A 7,950-nucleotide genomic window follows, 5' to 3' on the forward strand; every position below is an offset into this window, starting at 1 on the left:
GGATTCACAGGTGTGAGTTGATATGCCCATGTGGGCACATGCATGCAGATGCCAGAAGTCAATGTTAGTATCTTCCTCCTCAGTAACTCTCCAGCTTAATGTTTTGGGTTGTTTGAGAAATTCGTGTATGTATATAATATATTATTTTAAATTCATCCCGCTCTCCTCGCTCCCTCAAATTTCTCTGTTATACACACACACACACACACACACACACACAATTTCTTTCCAACTTTACATGTTCTTTCTTTAAATCACTGAGTCAACTGAGTAGATATATTTTCTTAATTCTATACACACGACATAGACAATCTATGTGCATAGACATAAGACAATCTATTAGAGTGCAGGGCAGCCTCTCGGGGGCTGCATTCCTGGTGGAAACTGACCCTCCTTTGCCAGCAGTTTTATTTATGTGTATGTGTGTCTGTCTGCTTGAATGTATGCTGTATGTGTGCAGGTCTCCTCTGAGGCCAGAGAAGGGTGTCAGATGCCCTGGAATCTGCTCTAGGGAATTGTTAATCACCAGTTTGGAAGGCTGGGAGCAGGATGTGGTGCTACAGAACAACAAGCACTCTTAGCTGCTAGTTGAGGCTCCTTTCTAGCCCTACCTGTCTTATCTTTTTGAGCCAACGCCTCTCACTGAACCTGAAGCATACCAACTCTGCTATACTGCCTGGCCAACAAGCCCCAGGGATGCTCCTGTCTCGCCCAGGGTTGGAATTACAGGAATTTCCCGTCATGCCCAGCTTTTTAACTGGGTGCTTCTAATCAAAACTCAATTCCGAGTGATTCACGGCAAGCATTCTTACCAACGGATCCATCTCCTGGGGCCCCATTTTACTGAAGATGTTCGACCCTTTAATATCTTAACCCAAATGAATGCATTTCTAACATTTTGTTATCCATTATGTCAGGCAGGCCTAAAAGAATTTAATGGTTGGTTGAAGGACTCTTTTAGTAAAGAATAGTCACTTTAGTTACCTTAATTAATTAGAGTTAATTATAAGACCGAAATGGGGGTATCATGGAAGCTCAATGCACCCTAGAGTCTGGGGCATTGGGAAATGAGAAAAAATCCAATATGGTTCGTGTGTTACTAGCCTTATTGACCCAGGAGCACCAGGAACCATGTGGATCTCCTGACAGTGACACAGGTCTTCTGCTGCAGTTGTTTCTCTCCCTCAGACTACGTAGCCACCGACTATCTTTCCCCCAACATTTCTTTCAGTTCTGCTTACTTGTAGGTTCTGTTTACTTGCTCCATCAGTTTATTCCTCTTTCTTGCTGCCATAAGACCTCTTCTTGTGGTTCTTTTTAGCTTATGCTCCCTCCCAAAACCAACTAATTGACTCCCTCCCCAGATGGCCTAGTTCAAATTCCTGAGTGAGGACATCTGACCAAACCAATCACCATTTCTCCTGTTTGGGCAGTTTTTATGCCAAACCATCTCATAGGACACTGGCCAGGCCAGGGATTGGTTAAGGATAGGACCACCCTGGACCAGTCAAATATGTCTGGAAGAAGGGGATTCACAGCCACCCAGAGTGGCTGCCACAGCCCACTTGTGGGCAAGATGCTTCCATTAGATGAAAGCCATTGGGATGTCAGGCACCACAATGAACCTGCCCAACAGAATCTTTAGACTTCAATTCAAATCATGACAGTGTCTCCACTTCTGAGGCTGGTTTCCATCTGGAAGAAAAACAAAAGCTACAATGACATTGCTCTAACATTCCCCTTGCTGTGGGCTTTGTAGAAGGCGACATCAGAGGACCTCTGTGGTTCTTTCATACTCTTTGATGACAATTCACTCTAACTCAATGAAACAATCCCTCATATACAAGGGCCTCAATTGTTTGGGGGCTACAGCAACAAACTCTTTTTATGCATTTTTATCTCGGCTTACATTCCAGTAAGTTTTACCAATTCCATCACTTCTTTGTCCAGACCATTCCCATGGCTAAAAATGCCATCTAAGTGAGAATGAATCAGCATTATCAACTTGGCCCAGCTGTCTCATCTGAATTCCCTGTCTATGTTACCCACTTCCACGTAAATATTTCATGGCAATTTCATACTTTGTCAATGCCAAAAATTTATCATGTCTCAATTAATTTCACCTGCCTTCTCCCCCCCCACCCCCAGTTAAATGACTCTCAGTTATCCACTTGCCCACATAACAGATTTGACTGTCATTCCTCACTCTTCCTTCTCCTAGGCCTATATCCAATTGATCATTGCTGTTTCTGCTGAATGTTACTTCAAAATTACTTCATTCCTTTGCCTCCATTGCTACTGCTAGAGTGACTTCGAAGAGCGTTGCCTCAAGCGCCTTGTGTAACAAAGCTGTTTCTCCTGCCAACATTCTTGGACACATCCAAATCCTCAGTTTGTTGTGTGCTTTTCCTACACTTTCTTTAAGTCTTAGGTGAGGGTTACTTCCTCAAAGAAGCCATGCTGGGGGCAGAAAACCCTCCTGTCTGTCTCAGACCTCTCAGTCTGTTCCTTCTCACGTGGTGTTTGGAGAGATCAGCTCCTCTGTATTCCCACCTACAGAGTTTTCTGTTTCGGAGAGTAGAAGCACACCCACATTTTCATAGGCTGTCAGCCCAGCACAGGATGCTCTAGAGCCGATCATCAGTGAACACATGTAAACCGCTCTTGTTATCCAAGCACTGGGGATGCTGAAGCAGGAGAATCACAATTTCAAAGTAAGCATGAGCTACATGTACAGAATATCTCAAACAAGATAAAAACAGAAACAGCCAAGGTTTGGTTTTTTTTTTTTTAATAACAACTATTTTACTCAGCAAGACCTCTGTGCCTCCACTAGACATTTCCTCAAAATCCATCCAGAGAAAAAGAGTTATGATTTTGATAAAGACAATTGGAAGCAGCCAAAGACATGCATAATCCTTAACATGAAACACTGAGTGATATATAAAAAGATGCAAAACTAAAACTATGATTCAAGTCACGCTGAGTCCTATAAATCAATTTGTATAAGCAGAGTAAAAATTATTATTTAAATATGCTTCCTAACATATTTCTAAAGACAGTAGCATGCCATGCCTCTGAGAATTACAGAGTAGTCCCTCCATATTGTATACTAATTCATACTCCTGAATCTCAAATGTTCCAATAAGGAATAACAAATAACCAAGTGTTAGAAGAAAAGTTACAAATTACAGTCATATGTCACAGTCCAACCAAATGGCAGCCAAATTTCCCTATATAAATTACACAATTCTCTTATGATTTCACAAGAGGTAATGAAAAGAAAGTCAGCAAAAAGAAAATTTCTTCACCCAACTAATACAGTATATTAGAAAAGGACTCGTGTTTAAACTGTTACAGATGAGTGAGTTTTCCCAGAAATGCAATTTTAACAAACCAAAATGCCACTGAGATATTAAAACTAAATTTAAAATTTTGTGAATTAGATTAATACCCTCAATACAAAATGATGCTTGTATCACATACTTTAAATAATGATACCCGGAGAGCAACAATGCAAGATTTAAAAATGCAGTGGGAAAATATAGCTAGTCAACAAAATATTTAGGGAAAAACATCCTCTCAGTATACCACATCTATAAACCAATAATGAAGGTTGTTCTGTGGGGGTGACCCTCTTGTTGTTTAATAACTTTGTTACCATAGTTATTGCTATTAATTATTAGTAAGTCCGAGGTTATGGCTTTGACAGTGAAGCACAACATGGCAGATGAGACCAAATCTACTATTCCAAGATGAAACTATGTTTGTTTCTAACGTGGTGATTAATTTTAATCTTCATCCTCTTTCCAACACATTCACATTCAGAGTTATCTGCTGATGGGGAAAATATGCAGCAGCCAAATCTGCAGCTTGAGGTTTCTGTGGAGGTCAGGTGGGTAAATAAACTAGCATTGTCTTAGGCCAACTGAAGGGTAATTATTTGTGGGTAGGCGAAGTGAGAAGTTTGGAGGCCGTAAATACCATCCTTTGGTCAGGCACCAGGCCCTGACACTACATGGTCTCCTACGTCCTGTCACCTCTCCTCCATGACGATGAACTCTGCCACCAACGCGGCATCCAGGACCCTCACACTCAACAATGTGGGTTTGTCTTCTGCATTTGCTTTTGCCCTGATCTTGTTCAAAGACATAAAGTATATATATTCTGCAGCAGTCTGAGGTAGAAATTCTAAATGTTCACGGAATAAAAATAAACTTGTTCTGGCCAGGCCATTTGGGGATATTACTTGGCATCTTTAGGATGTATTCAGAAATAAGTGAGCATCCATTCGTAGCCGCCCTGTGACACAGTCTCTGCCTGCATTGTTATTATGCTTATAACCGCTTCGGGGATTCATGCCGGTCTTTTTCATTTTTGCTTTTTAAGGGTCCACCTACAATCTCTTTTGTACTTTATTTTTTTTCTTAAATCAAGGAGAGCAAAATTCCAAAAGTAATATCTCCACAGACTACACAACAACATGAAAAAAACCTTAGTTTAAGTCCTTCTGAAATGTACTGTGATCGGTGGAGTAAGACCCCCTTCGGAACCTCCCAGTGGCTGTCAAAACAGATGTGTGATGTCTGTGTCTGTCAGGGGCCTCTTTATAGTCTTACATGGTTGGCTTGTCCTTGCTCTGCTCGGAGTCATTCAAAAACTACTTTGAGAGCCGGCCGTGAGAATTGCAGATCATTTTTCAAAGGTATGTACAGCTCTGCAAATGACAATGAGTTTACGGGTGCCCTCTGACTCCGCGCAACACAGAGATGAAAGAGTTATCAAGGACACCAATGCTCATTGCTTGTGTCGATGAAAACCTCATGAATTCTAAAATCGTGGCAATAGTCTCTCTCGTGGAAATATATCTAGGAGGTTTTCATGCAGAAGCCACCTGACTGCTGCCTGGATGAAGTAGCCTTATAAGACTCAGTAAGGGCTCCCACAGCTACTGGGGCAGAGGGCCAAGATCCTCACTCCTCGGTGGAAATCGGACAGCCACGTTCCTGTAATTTAGCTCACAGAAAACTCAGAGTCAGAGCGCTATGCCTTTCTCTCATTTAAAGTTCATTAAGCTTAGATGCGAAGTACAGGTAAGAAACATACTCAAGATCACCAAGCTCAAGGATGCCATTCTTATTGAAATGGAGAGGCTTTGCCTCTGAGGCTTTGAAAACACACACAAGCATACAGAGAGAGGCAGAGAGACAGAGAGACAGAAAGACAGACAGAGACAGAGAGAGAAAGAAAGACATAGAGGAGAAAGGAAGGGAGGGAGGGAGACAGAGAGACGGGGGGGGGGGGGAGAGATCCTAAACATCCAACAGTAGGTTAGACTTATACTACATTATTCAAACTGGAACCTTATATATTCATACCTCCTTATCTTTGACCTACAACCAAACTGTTCTACTGTGCTTCCTGTTGCTGTGAATAAACACCGGGAATAAAATTAACTTGGCGAAGAAGGAAGAAAAGGTTCACTTCATCAGTACCTCCACAGCGTAGTCCATCCTTGAGGGCAAACAAGGCAGGAACTCAAAGCAAGAACCTACAGGCAGAAGGTGGAGAAGAGACCATGGAGGAGCACTGTTTCCTGGTTTGTTCTCCGTAGCTTGCTCAGCCTGCTTTCTTAAAAGACTACGTGGCCAGGGATGGCTGGCATCACCCACATTGGACATAATCCTCGTATATCAATTATCAATCGAGAAAATTCTTGCACAGGCGTGTCTACAGGCCGATGTAATGGAAGCATTTTTCTCAGTTGAGACTCCCTCTTATCAGACGGCCTAGCGTGTGTCAAGTTGACAAAAACCTAGCCAGCATGCAAACTATAATTATCAACATTGGAAAGCATATAAACAAACGTCTCTGCAGATTCTCCTAGTTTTATTTACCCATAACATATATACACACTCCCTTCATACAAAAATCGATTTTTTTTTTTTAGGGCTAAATTCCAGCCCTTTTTTTTTTTCAGTGCTCATACATCTTATTCCAGAATTCTGTGCTTTTCAATAAATGTCTTTCTCTCTTCATTTTTTTTCCTTAACCTGTTATGCTGTTACAAGAGCATCCCGGATCAGTTAACTGCATCCTAAAGCCAATTCTGTTAATGGACACTAGGAATGTCCTCTTTATTCTCATTAGCACCCACTATGCATACTCTGTTCATGCTGACACAGAGAAGTCATATTGGTAGAAATTCAGGAACCTGGGAGAGATGGTCAAAAAGATTCTATACTATCCTAGTTCCACCATGTTTGCTGCAAAGCAGCACAGCTACTCTTCCCTGAGCCCAAATGGCTCTCAGATCAAACATGAGGTCCCAATGTCCTTATGATATTTTCAATGGCAGACTTTGATGTCTACTTGACGATCTATAACTAATTAAGACACATTGAGTTCTGGGTACACTCCCTTAAATCTTTGCCTCCATTCAAAGTATTACTATGGACAGGGATACTATTACCTATATGAGAAATGAGAAATCAGAACTTAAGCAATAGATCCCTCTTTAATCTCGTTTCACTCACCTGTCCCAGAGTCTGACACTGGTTAGGTTAGTCCTTCTGACTTGAGGTCCACTTATTCATACCTTGTCAGCTTCAGAAAACCTACACTTATATCTGTTTCCAGATTCTTCAAATCACATAGGAACAATGACTGACTCCCCATCTGCAAACATTCACGAGGGTCTACAGATCCTTCACTATAAGTCTCAGTCTCAGATTTTATTGGAAGGAGGAGGATGAGGGGGACGAGGATGAGGAGGACGAGGACGAGGACGAGGACGAGGAGGACGAGGACGAGGACGAGGATGAGGAGGACGAGGAGGATGAGGAGGTCGAGGAGACGAGGAGGACGAAGAGGAGGAGGAGGACGAGGACGAGGACGAGGAGGACGAGGAGACGAGGAGGATGAGGAGGACGAGGAGGAGGACGAGGACGAGGACGAGGAGAAAAATCAGCTTAGAGGAGGAGTTTAGTTTGTTGTACACTTAAGGTAGCAATCCATCACTGAGGGAAGTGAGAACAAGAACTCAAAGATGAAGAGGACTGAAGCAGGGACCATGGAAGAGTACTAGGTACTCACTTGCTTCGTGGGCTTTCTTCAGCAACTTCTTCCAACCTCTAGGCTCATAAGTAAACCCAAAGCCTTTACATCTCCATGAACTTCTACACCGTCAGAATAGCCAGTATGATGTGAGCTCCACACTGGATTTTACACTTTCACTATCAGATATATATTTTTGTACCATCCACCAGAAAAATCAAAAGATCTACTACAACATTATAACTAGAAAAATAATTAGTTTTATGTCGTCTTTAATAACTCGTCTTTAATCTCCTAAGACAACATTTTCATGTGTTCACCTATACATATTTGTTATCAGATAGATGAGGGAGAACATGAAGTTTTCTCTATGAGACTGTGTGGTCACACTTATTACTCCAGATTCTCCTGACTATGTCTCCCTATCAGATGTGAACAATTCTAAAACTACCCATTTACCTTCAAATTTTGTAATTTTTTATGTTTGTTGAAACTGAATTGCACCCCACTTTATATAGAAAGCAAAGTTTCATTATTGGTTCCTTTGTTGTTGGACAATTAGGTTGATTCCAAATCTTTACTATTGTGAATAAGGCAGCAAGACCCATGGGGACACAGGCATCTCTTGGATCTAGAGTTCTGTGGGTTTCTCCAGCTGTGATGTGTGGCATTTATATTTTTAACTTTTGAGAAATCTCTAATAACCACAATTCCTATACCAAACCTGAGGGCCTAAATTTAATCAGGAGAACACACATGATAGAAAATGAGAGAAAATGAGAACCAATTCCTACAAGTTGTTCTTAGACAGCCACATGTGAGCTTTAGCATACATGTGAGTGTGTATGTGTGCACACATACACACATACACACACACACACACACACACACACA

The sequence above is a fragment of the Mus pahari genome, chromosome 18 (genome assembly GCF_900095145.1).
Source record: "Mus pahari chromosome 18, PAHARI_EIJ_v1.1, whole genome shotgun sequence".
Classification (NCBI taxonomy): Eukaryota; Metazoa; Chordata; class Mammalia; order Rodentia; family Muridae; genus Mus; species Mus pahari.